At 45.7% G+C, this 15,107-nt stretch overlaps 1 protein-coding gene and 1 long non-coding RNA gene across 4 annotated transcripts in view; both read right to left on the minus strand.

The window, feature by feature from the left end:
* Nucleotides 1-10,572, minus strand: part of LOC101109890 (ATP-binding cassette sub-family C member 4-like) — a 247,820-nt gene extending 237,248 nt beyond the window's left edge. Inside the window, exon 1 of one of the 2 annotated variants that reach the window (XM_060394638.1) lies at nt 10,399-10,572. The gene's annotated coding sequence lies outside the window, so the exon portion shown is untranslated. The remainder of the gene's footprint in view (nt 1-10,398) is intronic. The other variant, XM_060394640.1, reaches the window with a different exon arrangement.
* Nucleotides 10,573-12,104: 1,532 nt separating this feature from the next.
* On the minus strand, nt 12,105-14,353 carry LOC114116640 (uncharacterized). Of its 2 annotated transcripts, none has more exons than XR_009595286.1 (2): nt 14,000-14,353; nt 12,105-13,454 (listed from the first exon to the last, which is right to left on the minus strand). It is a non-coding gene; the product is annotated as an uncharacterized LOC114116640 (long non-coding RNA). The 2 variants fall into 2 exon arrangements; XR_003590502.3 differs by having other exon boundaries at nt 13,902-14,353.
* Nucleotides 14,354-15,107: the final 754 nt, after the last annotated feature.

Consider the following 15,107-nt stretch of genomic DNA (forward strand, 5'->3'; position numbering starts at 1 on the left):
ACCTTAAAAATGGAGACGCATTTGAAAAAACAGCATTTATTTGTAAAAAAATTTATTGTGGAAATAAAATACAAAAATAGAGAAAATAATATAATCAGCTCCCATGTTCTCATATTCTACTCTCCAACAATTATCAATACATGGCAACTTTTGTTTTTTCTATAGCCACTCTACTCCTCAGCCTTACTCCTACCCTTCCTGAATTATTTTGAAGTGTCAGATATTAAAATTATTTCACTCACATATATTTCAGCCTATATCTGAAAAATATGTGGGCATTAAAAAGCATAGTCACAGGGCTTCCCCTGGTGATTCAGTGGTAAAGAATCCACCTGCCAGTGTAGGAGACATGGGTTCGATCCCTGATCCAGGAAGATCCCACGTGCCACAGAGCAACTAAGGCCACGTGTCACCTGCCACAACTATTAAGCCTGTGTCTAGAGCCGGGGAGCTGTAACTACTGAAGTCCATGCACCCTGGAGTCCGCGCTCTGCAGCAAGAAAAGCCAGCATAGTGAGAAGCCCTTGCACCTCGAGAGAGCAGCCCCCACTCACTGCAACGAGAGAAAAGTCTGCACCGCGACAAAGACCCAGCACAGCCTTACTAATAGCACAGCCTTATTAATATAAATAAATAAAATTATTTTTTTAATGTCCCACATCAAAAAACCTTTTTTTAAAAGAAAGTATAGCCACATAAATATCATGCCACCTCTCCCAGTTTACAGTGTTTCCATAACACCATCAGATCTCCAAGCGATGTTTTAAATAGACCTTATTTCTTCATGATTTTATCATTTTTACAGTTGATTTGTTTTAGTTGGTCTCCATACTAGACCCCTATATTCGCTATAATGCATTTGGTTGGTGTGTCTCTTAAATCTCTTTTCATCTATAGGTTCTGGTCCCTCTCTCTTTTTTCGTGCAATTTATCTGTAGAATGTCCCATACTTGTTGTTTTTTTTTTTTTAATTATATTCCTGTGGGGATGTATTTCCTATAAAATGGTCATAAGATCTAGGCTGACTTCATGTTCATTTGTTTGGTCTTGCTTTGTTTGTGAAGAAGGCTTCATAGGTGGTATTGTGAATTCTCGCTGCATCTTGTCAAGAGGTTCATGAAGCCACATTAAGAATCATTGGTGGGTTCTGGTGTTATAGTCTGTTCCATTCATTGTAAAATTTCCTATCCATGTTTCACCTAATCTTTTAAGTCATTGAAAACCATTTGCCTTCATCCATCAGTTCAATGCTGCTGCTGCTGCTAAGTCTCTTCAGTCATGTCCAACTCTGTGCGACCCCATAGACGGAAGCCCACCAGGCTCCGCCATCCCTGGGATTCTCCAGGCAAGAACACTGGAGTGGGTTGCCATTTCCTTCTCCAATGCATGAAAGTGAAAAGGGAAAATGAAGTCGCTCAGTCGTGTCCTACTCTTAGTGACCCCATGGACTACAGCCTACCAGGCTCCTCCGTCCATGGGATATTCCAGGCAAGAGTACTGGCTGCTATTGCTGCTAAGTCACTTCAGTCTTGCCCAACTCTGTGCGACCCCAGAGACGGCAGCCCACCAGGCTCTGCCGTCCCTGGGATTCTCCAGGCAAGAATACTGGAGTGGGTTGCCATTTCCTTCTCCAATGCATGAAAGTGAAAAGTGAAAGTGAAGTCACTCAGTCGTGTCCAACTCTTAGTGACCCCATGGACTATAGCCTACCAGGCTCCTCTGTCCATCGGATTTTCCAGGCAAGAGTACTGGAGCAGAGGTCATAAAATAGCAATATTCCAATTCTATTATCCCTCTTCATTTATTAGCTTAAATTCCTCTAAAAGAAGAAATTTAGTTCGTAAACTATTTGGTTATCCTTCAATAACAATTTCAGTATAATTCTGCAGGAAAAAGGTTGAGCAATTATTTTTCCCTTCTCTTTATTTCCCAGTTTTCAGAATAAGAGTTTTAGCTTCCTTCAAAAGTGTGTGTGGGTGGGTGGAGGGAGGTAATGACATGAACTCATAGATTTTTAACAGATTCATTGTGCCTCAATCCTTCCTTTTCGTGTTGAAACTGTATAATCTCTGGCCTACAGAGATCTCTGTTTCTTCAGTTTGGACCCTAAGTCTTTGGGGCACAATCTTGTGGCCTTTGATAGTTCCATGGCTTGTTGGTATGTCAAGATATTCCAGGCTCATCCTTGACTTGGATTCAGCCATTTCTCCAAGAAGCTCTGTTCCTTTTAGTGGAAAATGTTATTTAGTAGCACAATCTAGATGCTAAAGGTGTTGGGGCTATGGGTTAGTCAAGGTATCTAGGCCTTTGTAACAGGCAGAGCTAGAAAGAATATTTTTTAAAAAAACAGAAAACACGTGCATTCTTACTAATATTTCTAAATCAAACTTAAGCTACAGGGTTTTTATTTAACCTCTTTGATTCAATCTGTATATCACTTTTTTCTTGCACTGAAAATCTTGGTTCCTAACAAAAAATATACATTTTATTTTGTGGCAAAATATATTATTATTTAATAACTGTACCAGAAGTCATAATATCAGTCAGGGGGAAATCAGCTAAAAAGTAAACTCCTGAAAACCATTTGAAATTTCTTTGCAGTTTATCTTTTCTTTCTTTTTAAAAAAATTAATTAATTTTAATTGGAGGCTAATTACTTTATAATAGTGTAGTGGTTTTTGCCATACATTGATATGAATCAGCCATGGGTGTACATGTGTCCCCCATCCTGAACTCCCCTCCCGCCCCTCTCCCCATCCCATCCCTCAGAGTCAGCCCAGTACACCAGCCCTGAGCGCCCTGTCTCACGCATTGAATCTGGACTGGTGATCTGTTTCACATATGATAATATACATGTTTCAGTGCTATTCTCTCAAAACATCCCACCCTCGCCTTCTCCCACAGAGTCCAAAAGTCTGTTCTTTACATCTGTGTCTCTTTTGCTGTCTCACATATAGCTAATCAATGACTATAGTAAAGTTGCCAGATATAAAATTAACACAGAGAAATCCCTTGCCTTCCTATACATTAACAATGAGAAAACAGAAAGAGAAATTAAGGAAACAATTCCATTCACCATTGGGAAAAAAAGAATAAAATACTTAGGAATAAATCTATCTTTTCTTTCTTGATATGTACCCAGCTAGAAATAAATGATCTAATTGGCTTGGCTTTGTGCTTGGTCATGTCCGACTCTTTGTGACCCCCTGGACTGTAGGCCCTCCAGGCTCCTCTGTCCATGGAATTTTCCAGGCAAGAACATTGGCGTGGCTTGCCATTCCCTTCTCCAGGGGATCTTCCTGATCCAGGGATCAAACCTATGCCTCCTGCATTGGCAGGCAGCTTCTTTACCACTGTGCCACCTGGGATGTCTACAGTCCAATTAGTGTGGTTTAAAAATAGAAGCATTTAAAAAGTTCAGGTTCAGCTGAAGAGAATTTTAGCTAACTTTGGAGACAGAAATGACACAACCTGGAGCCATTATGATCTCAGTGCTGTAATCAACTATTTATTAACTCAGGTTTCTGCTAATTCAGGAAAGGATATGCACATAGTTATATTTGCAATAATTGCTTTCACTTAACCAGCTATATTTAGTAGGAGGTAGAACCTTGCTAATTATCAATTTCCCAACTGGTTGAGAGTTCATTTCACTCGTGAGGCTTTGGTCTTCTGGAGGCAAGTACAAAGTCCTAGAGCCATGGAGGGCTGCCTTGTTACTGAAACTTACAGGTCACCTGGTTTAACCACTGCAGTTTGCAGAGGCAGAAACTAAGCCTAACAGAGTCTGTTAACCTCTCTGACATCACACAGCTAGTTAGCAGCAGGGACAGAACCAGAAAGCAACCTGCCCTCACCCTCCATACACTTTGCCCTGCTCCCTTGCTCCCCTTGTGTGAATTTTTGCAATGAGCAGAGGCCCAGTGGAAACTTGAATCTTAAGACTCAAAATGACCAATGTTTATGAGCACCTGCCCTCCATCATTTGGTAGATATTCCTAATTGGCTCTGAGTACATAGCAAGATGGCTTTTACTGTCTACTTTTTCCCCTGTACAGGTAATAAGCTGAAGAAAACATGTATTTGGTACAAAGTTAAAACAGGAGATTCTCAAACATTTGAGACAACTTTCCCATACTCTTTTACAACATTACTTTTAAAGTAATTTCTACTGTCCTGGTTGTAACTGTTGTCTGTGTTTATCTAATTCAATACATCACAACCATGGACTGGGCTAACGGAGATTTTCCAATAACCAGAACTCTCCAACTATGGAACTGGCTGCCTTGTAAGTTAGTGAAGTGGGGAACGGAAGGCTATGAGTTATCATGAGAACCTGCAGAGGGCAATGGGAATCAATGATATCCACGTCCTTTATAACCCTGAGAATGGATGAGAGATTCGGACACTATAACTTGTGCGATGTTTCTGTTAAAGTGGCTTATTTGGGTTGGAGAGCAGAAACTATTTATACAAAGACACAACCTCTGTCTCCCTCCAGTTCAGTTTCCACTCAGCTTTGACCTCAGAGCCTCAACATATCAGAGAACCAGCCAGAGTGAGCCCTGGGGGAACGTCTCCATGGCAGGATCGTTCTGGGAGCCCCCTTCACACACACAGGACAGGCTTTGTGCAAATCACAGCAACTGGCTGTCAGCCACACTCTTCCTGATCTAGCAAGTTCTTTCCTTCTTTCTCTCTCTAGTTGACTTCTATTTAAATCATACACGTGTCCTCACTCTGATACCTCCCTGCATACATCTGAAGTTTATTAGAAGCTAACTCCTTAGTCAAAGGAAAAAGAGAAGTGGACTCAGAAATTTGGGACTCGGAAAGTTGTTCACCTACAGCCTGGGTGCTTTCAAAGTCACCCACCAAGTACTGAGCCCTCCTGTGCCCAGGTTCCCAGACATGTGCTAAGGTCCCTGGAGAGGACACAGCTGCTGCTCTTCCAGGCTGAAGGAGGAAGGAGAGGAGAAAGGAGCTGACACAGGAGAGTCTGGGCCGGGGCAGGGGGGGTAGGGGGGGCAGGGGGGTAGAGGGGGCAGGGGGGGGCGGGGGGGGGGGGGGGGGGGGGGGGGGTTCATCTCACAGAGGAGGAGGCATCCTGCTGGGCAAAGCAATGTTTCACTTGTGACCTGAGAGGAGAATGAGTCAGTCAGTAAAAGACAGAGGAGGGTTTCCAAGCAGTGGAAAGACAGGCCCAAAGGTCAGAACAAAGGAGACGTTTGTGGGTTGGAGGAACTGAAAGGGATTAAGACACATTGGAACTCAGGCTGGAGAGAGAGAAAGTCTGGAGATGAAGCAGGAGAGGAGGCAGGACTCAGGTGGTGAAGGCCTGTCCCCTTACCCTCTGATGGGCTACATGCCTGTGTGCTAAGCCGCTTCAGTCGTATCTGACTCTGCGACCCCATGGACTGTAGCCCGCCAGGCTCCTCTGTCCATGGGATTCTCCAGGCAAGAGTACTGGAGTGGGTTGCCATGCCCTCCTCCAAGGAATCTTCCCAATCCCTTCTATGCACACCACCTTCAGTCCTAAAGGAGTCCTTCCGCAGCTTCTTACACACCTGTCAGGGTTTTTCACTGGGTAGTTAAAGTCCAACATTTGCTCAGCACCTTTTAGGGGCAGGCATGATATTGGGCCTGGAGAACAGCAGTAATAACACACAACCCCCCATAAACTCATAAAATTATGTTCTGTCTTTTTAAAACACCAAATATTAACCACAACAAATACATCCAAGAGCCCAGAGACAAAAATTAAGGAATAAAAACACAAAACAACCCACCCCATTAACAACTTTAGACTAAACTTTAGAAGAGACACATCTCTACAGTCAAAATCAAAACTTTAAGGCAATAACATTCTAACTTGACAGTGCTTTTCAATTGACGTATAATTGACATAAAACATATTAGTTTCAAGTGTACAACATGATTTGATACTTGAATATATTGCAAAGTGATTTCCACAGTAAGTCTAGCTAACATCCATCACCACTTTTAAGATCTACTCTTAGCAACTTTCAAATACACAATACAGTGTTACTGACTATTGTCACCATGCTCTATGTTACATCCCCATGACATTTTATAATTAGAAGTTTGTATATTTTTACTACCTTCAATCATTTCATCAGTTCATTTCAGTCGCTCAGTCGTGTCCGACTCTTTGCGACCCGATGAATCGCAGCACGCCAGGCCTCCCTGTCCATCACCAACTCCCAGAATTCACTCAGACTCACGTCCACGAGTCCGTGATGCCATCCAGCCATCTCATCCTTGGTCGTCCCCTTCTCCTCCTGCCCCCAATCCCTCCCAGCATCAGAGTCTTTTCCAATGAGTCAACTCTTCGCATGAGGTGGCCAAACTACTGGAGTTTCAGCTTTAGCATCATTCCTTCCAAAGAAATCCCAGGGCTGATCTCCTTCAGAATGGACTGGTTGGATCTCCTTGCAGACCAAGGGACTCTCAAGAGTCTTCTCCAACACCACAGTTCAAAAGCATCAATTCTTCAGCGCTCAGCCTTCTTCACAGTCCAACTCTCACATCCATACATGACCACTGGAAAAACCTTAGCCTTGACTAGACGGACCTTAGTCGGCAAAGTAATGTCTCCGCTTTTGAATATGCTATCTAGGTTGGTCATAACTTTTCTTCCAAGGAGTAAGTGTCTTTTAATTTCAGTCACCATCATTTCATACCACCCACCATATCTTCAACTACCAATTTGTTCTCTGCATCTCTGAATTTTGTTGTGGTGGGTGGGTTTTTTTTTTAGGGGGTGGGGCTTTTGTTTTTGATAAAGTATTTTTAACTTCAGAGTGTGGATGAGAAGCGCGGCACCATGACCAGCCTCACAGTGGAGGCTGACTCTACCAACCATTATGTTTAGAATCCAGGGCTCCCTGGGCATTGGGTTTCTGCTCAGGACACACCTGAGATCTTCATGTATATTAACAACACCCTGGGGAAGGGATGCACCACAACACGATGACACAACAAGGGCTGAGAAAGAGATGGGTCGTGGGCATCCCAGGCAGCTGTAATGCCCCATGACCCCAAGTAACAGGGACCAGGGAAGAGTTCTGTCAACCAGGCACCACCCTGTGACGGCTGAGTCGAGGCTGAATACTAAGAGCAGGTTCCCTTCACATCCTATTTCCTGAAGTTCTCATTTTTCAGATTCAGCTGATCTCCAACCTGAGTATGCATTAGAATCACCTGGAGGGTTTGTGAAACCTGAGCCCCACTCCTGGAGTCTGACTCAGCAGGTCTGGGGAAGGGCAGGATATCTGTATTTGTGGCAAGTTCCCAGGTAATGCTGCTGCTGGCGGTCCAGGGACCACACTCAGAGAATCATTGATGTACTCCTTCCACAAAAACTGCCCAAGCCCTGCTTGGAGCCAGCTGTTCAGCTTCAGAGGACACAAACCCCTGCCCCCCAGGGGCTCGCCCACTAGGGGAGGAAAAAAATACAAAGGAAGTAAGCGTAACATAAGGCAGTAAAACAAGGCTCTACTGGGGGTTAGAAGAGGCTGTGATGCGCTCACTGAAGAGGAATGCCCCCCATCCCCATAGTCCTGGGGAGCTGAGAGCAGCTCAGCCCGGGCTTCCCGCATGCAGGGAGGGGAGTGGATGCAAGACGAGGAAGAAGGAACCACGTGCACGGAAAGGGCAGGAGGCCCATGGACAATGGTCTGTGTCTCAGTGGAACTGGTGGGGGAAGGGGGAGATAGTTCATAGAAAGTGACCAGGGATGGAGGAGGCATCGGAGAGACTGATAAAGGGTCCTGAGGGGGGTGAACTGATGGGATCTGCCTTTTCGGAGGATGGTTCTGGGGCGGGGCCCGGGCGGGGCCAGGCCTGTCTGGAGACTGATGAGTGTTAACATATGAGACCATGATCCTGAGCTCAAGCAGGAGATAAAAGGATGAGGCTGGTGGATCCCAGGGACACTTTAGCACATATCAGCGCCTTGGTGAGGAGTGTTAAACCTCACAGGTTCCCTGGCTTTGGGCTTGCCTGGGGTGAACTGGGTCTGCTAAGCAGTGAAGGACACACACACCAGCATCTCATGGTTTGAGCAGGAGTGTGGGAGTCACTGGCTGTGTCCCACAGCTTAGACGGGGCAGCAGCAGCAGCTCAGGTCGAGGGTTTAAGGGCCCCCTTGCCCCCTGCCTCCCGCACCCGCTACATATGGGGCCAGGGAGCATCAGAGTGGCCGTGGAAGCCCCCTGATATGAGAAGCGAGAGGTGAGGAAGAAGAGCATCTGGGCCCCAGCGGGGACCAGCCCTCCCTTCTGGGAGCTGCAGTTTCCTGGCGCTGCCATGACAAGCTCCACGGACTGGGTGGCCTAAGCAGCAGAAATTCAATCTCTCGCCATTCGGGAGGCCAAAAGTCTGAAATCAAGGTCTGGGCGGGGGGGGGGGGGGGGGGGGGGGGGCTCCCTCTGAGGGCTGTGATGACCTGCGTCTCTCCTAGTTTCTGCTAATATGGTGACAATCTCTGGGGCCCCTTGGCTTGGAGACAAGGCACCACTATCTCTGCCCTTCTCTTCACCTGGTGTTCCCGCTATGTCCAAATGCCCCCTTTTCATAAGGACAGAAGTCAGACAAGCTGGATTAGGGCTGCCCTAGTGACCTCATCTTAATTACACCTGCAACAACTCCCAGTCCCATTCCGAAGGACTGAGGATGAGGAATTCTATGTATGAATTTGGGGGGTGGGAGACACAATTTAACCCATAATGTGTGTGCATGCTGAGTTGCTTCAGTCGTGTCTGACTCTGTGTGACCCTATGGACTGCAGACCTCCAGGCTCCTCTGTCCATGGGATTCTCCAGGCGAGAATACTGGAGTGGGTTGTCATTTCCTCCTCCAGGGGAGCTTCCCATCCCAGGGATCAAACCTTGCATCACCTGCATTGGCAGGCAGACTCTTTACCCCTGGGCCACTTGGGAAGCTCCCGTGATACACAGGCACATTCAAATATGGAAAGCAGACAAATGAATGGACAGATGGGGGAGAAGAAATGTGACAAGTTAGGAAGGCTTCTTGGAGGAGGCCTCTAACGATGAAAGCAGCTGCCATTTGGGAAGAAATGAGACCTATTGCTTCCAACCGTGGTCCTCATTTGGCTGCAGGGTGGAATCACCTGTGGGGTTTTATTAATAAAAAATGTTGACTCCTGCCTCCCCTCCCCCGAGATTCTGATTTAATTGAGATGAGGCTCCAGCCCCGGGATTTTACAGAGCTCCCCTTGTGATTCAAATTTGCAGCCAAGTTTGCAAACCCCTGACCTTTGCCATATTTAAGATATAAAGGACCGTACCTGGACGAGTAAACAGGTCAGGTGATTCTGCAGGAGCGTGCGTTTCTGCATGTGGAGGGCAGGGTGAATGATGAGGGTGAGGCAAACTTAGAGACGCCCACCCCTCTTGCCTGCTGTGAGGCCTTCCATGGCTTTCCGCCCTCCTCACCTGGCCTGGACTCTGCTGACCCCTGGTGGTGGTTTTCAGTACGGCACCGTTGTCCCTGAAGCTTTCATACAAGCCCCGCCTTAGTATTAGTATTAGTCGCTCAGTCGTGTCCGACTTTTTGCGACCCCATGCACTGTAGCCCGCCAGGCTCCTCTGTCCATAGGATTCTCTAGGCAAAAATACTGGAGTGGGTTTCCATTTCCTCCTCCAGGGGACCTTCCCAACTGTGCATAAAGGAGACTTCATTAATGTGCATTAGAGGATACCCCAGGTTAACTGTCATAGAAAACTGTCTCTTGAGCCTTTAAAGTCTATACCAATTCTACACCTCTGGTTGGCCGGTTGTTTCTTTGTTTAGGCTTTGAGGTGAATGACCTGGGGTTCTTTGTTTCCATCAACCTGATTGCGAATCTAAAGGCGCAGTTGAAATGTCTATTTTTCTTGCCATCCTCAGAAGAGATTGCTGCAGATCTGCTTTACGATTCTCATTCTTTTCAGCTTACAATACAAATAGCTTATTATTTTTTGTAACCTATGTCTTATAATAAAGCAGTGCTGAAAAATTAAATAGAAGAATGTTCAGTTGCCATATAGGCTACAAAAATGATTTGCTGGTGGTGATTTTTAAGCTTGATTCTAAACAGATTTATGAAGAATGGCACTTGGAAGATGTGGTTCAAATTTTTCTATTTAAGGTATCTTGAAATCATAGGCTCACTCTCCCTAAAATTTCAAAAAGCATAGAGCTTAGGCTCTTAAGGGTATAGCAGTGATTAAAGCTTTCATAGTCATTTCTAAAAAGCAATACTTCATAGTTTTCTGTCTCCAATGGTTCTCTAATATACTTGTAGAAGGAAGGCAACAGAAAACCAAGAATAAAAATGTGAACTAAGCCCCGCCTTAGTTCATCACAAACCTGAGCCCGAGTCCCAAGGTGTGGCTTGCTGGAAGCAAAATCCTGGTAACTGTACAGGATGAGCAGCTCGGCAGTCGCTTCAGCAGTTGCTCCTGCGCAGAGAAGCTCAAGGAGCTCTAGGTCACTGGCCAAGCGTGGGTCTGGCACATGCCTGTGACTGGAGCCTTCCTGTGCCTGGGGTTTGAGGAAATTGATCTTATCAGCCAGTGACAAGTGCCTATGATATCAAGCATCAGGAAGTGCAGAGGTGTAAGGTGACAAGCTTCACAATAAGCAGCAGCTGCCACTTATTCGGCTCTGTATTCCAAGATTGTGTTTTTACTTAACTATCACGTTTAATTGTAGCAAAAGCTTAGAGGGTGTTAGGATTCCCATCTCAACAGACAAGGAAACAAGCCTGCAGCGCTTAAGGAAATTGCTCAAGGTCATTTGACTCCTGACAGATGACTCTGAGCCCCAGTGGAACCGCACAGTCTGTCCCAGCTCCTCCCGTGTACCAGTAGGACCCGGAGGTCTCCCTGCCCAAAGACCTGCTCAGCAGCTTCAGCCTGACTCCCCGGGTGGGTCCATGAGGTCCCTCCAGGCGCCTGCAGCCCCTTTGCTCCTACTGCCCCTGACTCGGGTCCTTCCTTCTGCAGGGCACCCCCTGAGAGCCCCACAGTCGGCAGGAGGACACCCTTGCCCCATTCTAGCAGCTTCTCCCTGCAGCCAGCTCCCAGGGGTGAGGTCAGGCCAGGTTGTGAGGAGAATCAGGAGAGAAGCAGGAAGGGTTTGACCTCATGGTCAGCAACTTTCTCTGACCTGTGACCTCCCTCTCTCCTCCCTGATGCTTCCTGACCCTCAGGTCAGCTCCTCTCCATGCCAACCCCCGCCCCCCAATTACAGATACTCCAGTAGCTCTGCTGTGGATCAGAGTCACAAGGGGAGGGGTCAGAATGCAGAGTCCTAGGCTCCAGCCCCAAAGATCTGATCCAGGGGGCCACTCAAGTGGGGCCTGGGAATTTGAATTTATACCAAAAAAATGCAATTCTGATACAGGGGGTCCTCTGAGCACACTTTGAGAAGCATTTAACAGACCTGCCACTCATATCTGTGACCTCAGGTCAAGAGTATAAATGAAGTCCATACTATTTGCTTAAATATTCACAAATTATAAATCAAGCTAACACACTCTCAGGTACACCAGCGCTTCTCAAACTGTAATGTAAGCAGGACCCACCTGGGATCTGGAGATTCTGAGTCAGTAGCTCTGGAGCAGAGACCAAGAGTCTGTCTTCCTAACAGCCTCCCAGGCCACACTGATGCTGCTGGTCCACAGGCCACGTTTAGAACAGCAGAGTCCTAGGGCAGGGTGGGCAGGGTGTTTCCGTAAAGGACCAGGAAGTACATTTCCAGGCTTTGTGGGCCCCTTGATCTCTGCAACTCCTCAGCTCTGTTGCTGTAACACAAACTTAGCCTTGGGGAAATGTGAATGAATAAGAAGGGCTGTGCTCCAATGAAACCTTTCTTCTGGACACTGAACCTTGAATTTCATATAATTTTTCAGTGACACTAAATATTCTTCTTTGGATGCTTTCAACCTCTTAAAAGTGTAAAAACTGTTCTTAGCTCACAGACCATAACAATAGTGGGCCAGACTTGGCCCCAAATCTCTAAAAGATAAGGATGCTTTAACATAACCATGACATCAACATCACACCTAAAAATAATTAGCAATAATTCTTTAATATCAAATACCTTTCCATGTTTGAATCTCTGACTGTCTCATTAGCAGATTCACCCCCGTTCTTAAACATATTATCACTAATCTGTCCTTTTCCCCTTTCCCTGTCCCCTCAGTAGCTCAGTGTCTTGCACCCAATCAGTTCAGTTCAGTTCAGTCACTCGTCGTGTCCGACTCTTTGCGACCCCATGAATCGCAGCACGCCAGGCCTCCCTGTCCGTCACCAACTCCCAGAGTTCACTCAGATTCACGTCCATCGAGTCCATGATGCCATCCAGCCATCTCATCCTCTGTCATCCCCTTCTCCTTCTGCCCCCAGTCCCTCCCAGCATCAGAGTCTTTTCCAATGAGTCAACGCTTCGCATGAGGTGGCCAAACTACTGGAGTTTCAGCTTTAGCATCATTCCTTCCAAAGAACACCCAGTAGATGGCATCATACTACATTTCACCAGTAGATGGCACTAAAATCATGACATTTACTAACTTGGTCTAAGCATTTACACAAGAGAAAAGTTATATGCAATTTGTAATTACAGGTGAATATAAGATTACAAAAATTGAAAACAGCCTGATTGCTCTGTGCAACATGAGATAAACCTCAAAATTTTCCAATTCCAAGAAAAAAGTTATTGCTGTTAAACAAATTTCGATTTTAAAAAAACCAAAAGAGAGAACGTAGGGAGCCCTTTCTCTATATTGAGGCTTACCTTTACTGTGTCAACATTCTAAGTGTTCAATAATGGAGGCCCTTAAATCTTCATATTCTTCTGCTTAAGAAAATATCACTGAATCTATTTGCACAGTTGATCTCTGTTAAATACCCATTACTAATGTACTGTCTGAACTGTATTAAGTGTTCCTACCTCTGAATAAAACAATTTCTTTTCCAAACTTGTTCCATCCTATTGAGAAGAACAAGTAGTTAGGATGTGAGATTTGGATGGAGTCTTTAAGGCCATCTTGTCGAGCCCCCTCAGCTAACAGCAGACTGAAATGTCTCTATGAAATCACACAGCAATGTGATGGTTTTCTGCGCCATTTGCCATCTTTCTCCCAAAGATCTCCCTTCCTTCCCTCCATCCCTACCCTGCAATAAGCGTGAACTATTTAAAATATCTAAGTGTTTTCTATTTATGAAATATATGCCAATATTTAATAAAATATTTAGTGCAGATATTTTATTTGCACAAAACCCAAATTGTGCAATTAACCCTCCCCTTGGCTGTCCTTGAAATATATTCAGCAGAGATTTATTGGGTCCTGCTATGTCCCAGCAAGATCTCGTTCTCTTGCTCAGCTGGGTCTTCCATTTGATCTCACATCTTGTAATTTCCTAGAAAGAAGTGAAGACAGCTTTAGGAAATCAGCCTGGATTATGTTTCTAAGGGGCAGCATGTATTAATATGACACTTTCCAGCAGACGGTCACAGTAATTCTAAGAGATTTGTTATCCTCTCCTCCTATATTCAAGATATAGGAATATTAACACGATACTGGAATATCCTTTCTGTTTTGAAAATTGAGTCCTTTGTGCAGGGCAGGCCCTATACTACCCCCTTGACAGTTAGTTTTCACCAGATTTACTCCAAGACCCTCTTCTTTATGGTTTATCTTTCCCAAGTTCTGGTGCATCCGGGATCTTCTCCCTGCAGCACGTCTCAACATCTTTCTAGAAAGAGCCCTCTGCTCTGCCGCATTGCTTTGCTCCTCTTGGGCTCACCTGCCAAGCCTCCCCCTGCGCAAGCTTCTGACCCCCACCTGGAAACAGACACAGTCTCACCTGTGGCCCCTTTCAAGTGTGCTCCGTGAGTCACGGGTGTCGGGGTGTTCCATAGTCAAAAATCTTGAGAATTAAACAAATTAAACAAATTTAAATACCTTTCCTTAAACTGCAGGATTTTTCACAGACTTTGATCTCCTGATAGACATTCTGAGTCCTTTAAGATAGGGAGGGAGTGAACTGAGCCTTTTCCAAATCGCTCCGATTGAAGAGAGCCCTCCCCTGTATTGAAGGCTTCCCTGGCGGCTCAGACAGTAAAGAATCCACTTGTAAAGCAGACAAATCGCCGTTCAATCTCTGGGTCAGGAAGGTCTTCTAGAGAAGGGAATGGCTATCCACTCCAGTATTCTTGCCTGGAGAAGCTCATGGACAGAGGAGTCTGGCAGGCAACAGCCCATGGGGATGCAAGGAGTCGGACACGACTGAGTGACTAAGCACACACACCCCTCTGTATTAAGTCAGCTGAAGCTGCTATTTAAAAAAAAAAAAAAAAGGTTTAAACAAGAGACGTTTATTTCCCACAATTCAGGAGGTTGGGAAGTTCAGATTCAAGGTGCTGGCAGCTTGAGCTCCTGCTGTGTCCTCCCTTGGCAGCAGGAGAGGAAGCCAACCTCACCTAAGCCTAATTCCCTCCCAAAGGCCCCTCTCCAAGCTCCATCACACTGAGGGCTTGGGCTTCAACATCTGGATTTGCGAGGACACATTCAGTCCATAATAACGCCTGCTTTTGTTCTTCTCATCTGTAGTATGTTGCATGGAGTAAACCTCGGGACACACACTCCCGGGTAGGCTCTGAAGGCAGACCACCTGAGCTGGAAACAGACACTCCAATTCCATCCCAGCTGCCCCGCTGCCTCCTGACTGTGGGTTGTTTTTGTTTTGTTTTGTCTTATTTGGCCATGGGACATATGAGATCCTAGTTCTCTGACCAGGAATCAAAACTGTGCCCCATGCATTGGGAACGAGGAGGCTCCTGGACCGTCAAGGAAGTCCCCTGACTGTGGGACTTCCTACCAATTTCTCCATCTCGCCTTGCTCTAGTCTCCTTATCTGAAAAAACAGGGTTGACAATGGTTCCCATCTCATAGGGTGGCTATGAGGATTAAACGGGTCGATACCACGCATTGACAATGAACTGTATAATTAACCAGTTTATCATTTGAATTGTTACTGAGCCTATTAGTAATTACTAACTCATTTGATGGC

This window comes from Ovis aries, chromosome 10, assembly GCF_016772045.2.
Source record: "Ovis aries strain OAR_USU_Benz2616 breed Rambouillet chromosome 10, ARS-UI_Ramb_v3.0, whole genome shotgun sequence".
Taxonomy (NCBI): domain Eukaryota; kingdom Metazoa; phylum Chordata; class Mammalia; order Artiodactyla; family Bovidae; genus Ovis; species Ovis aries.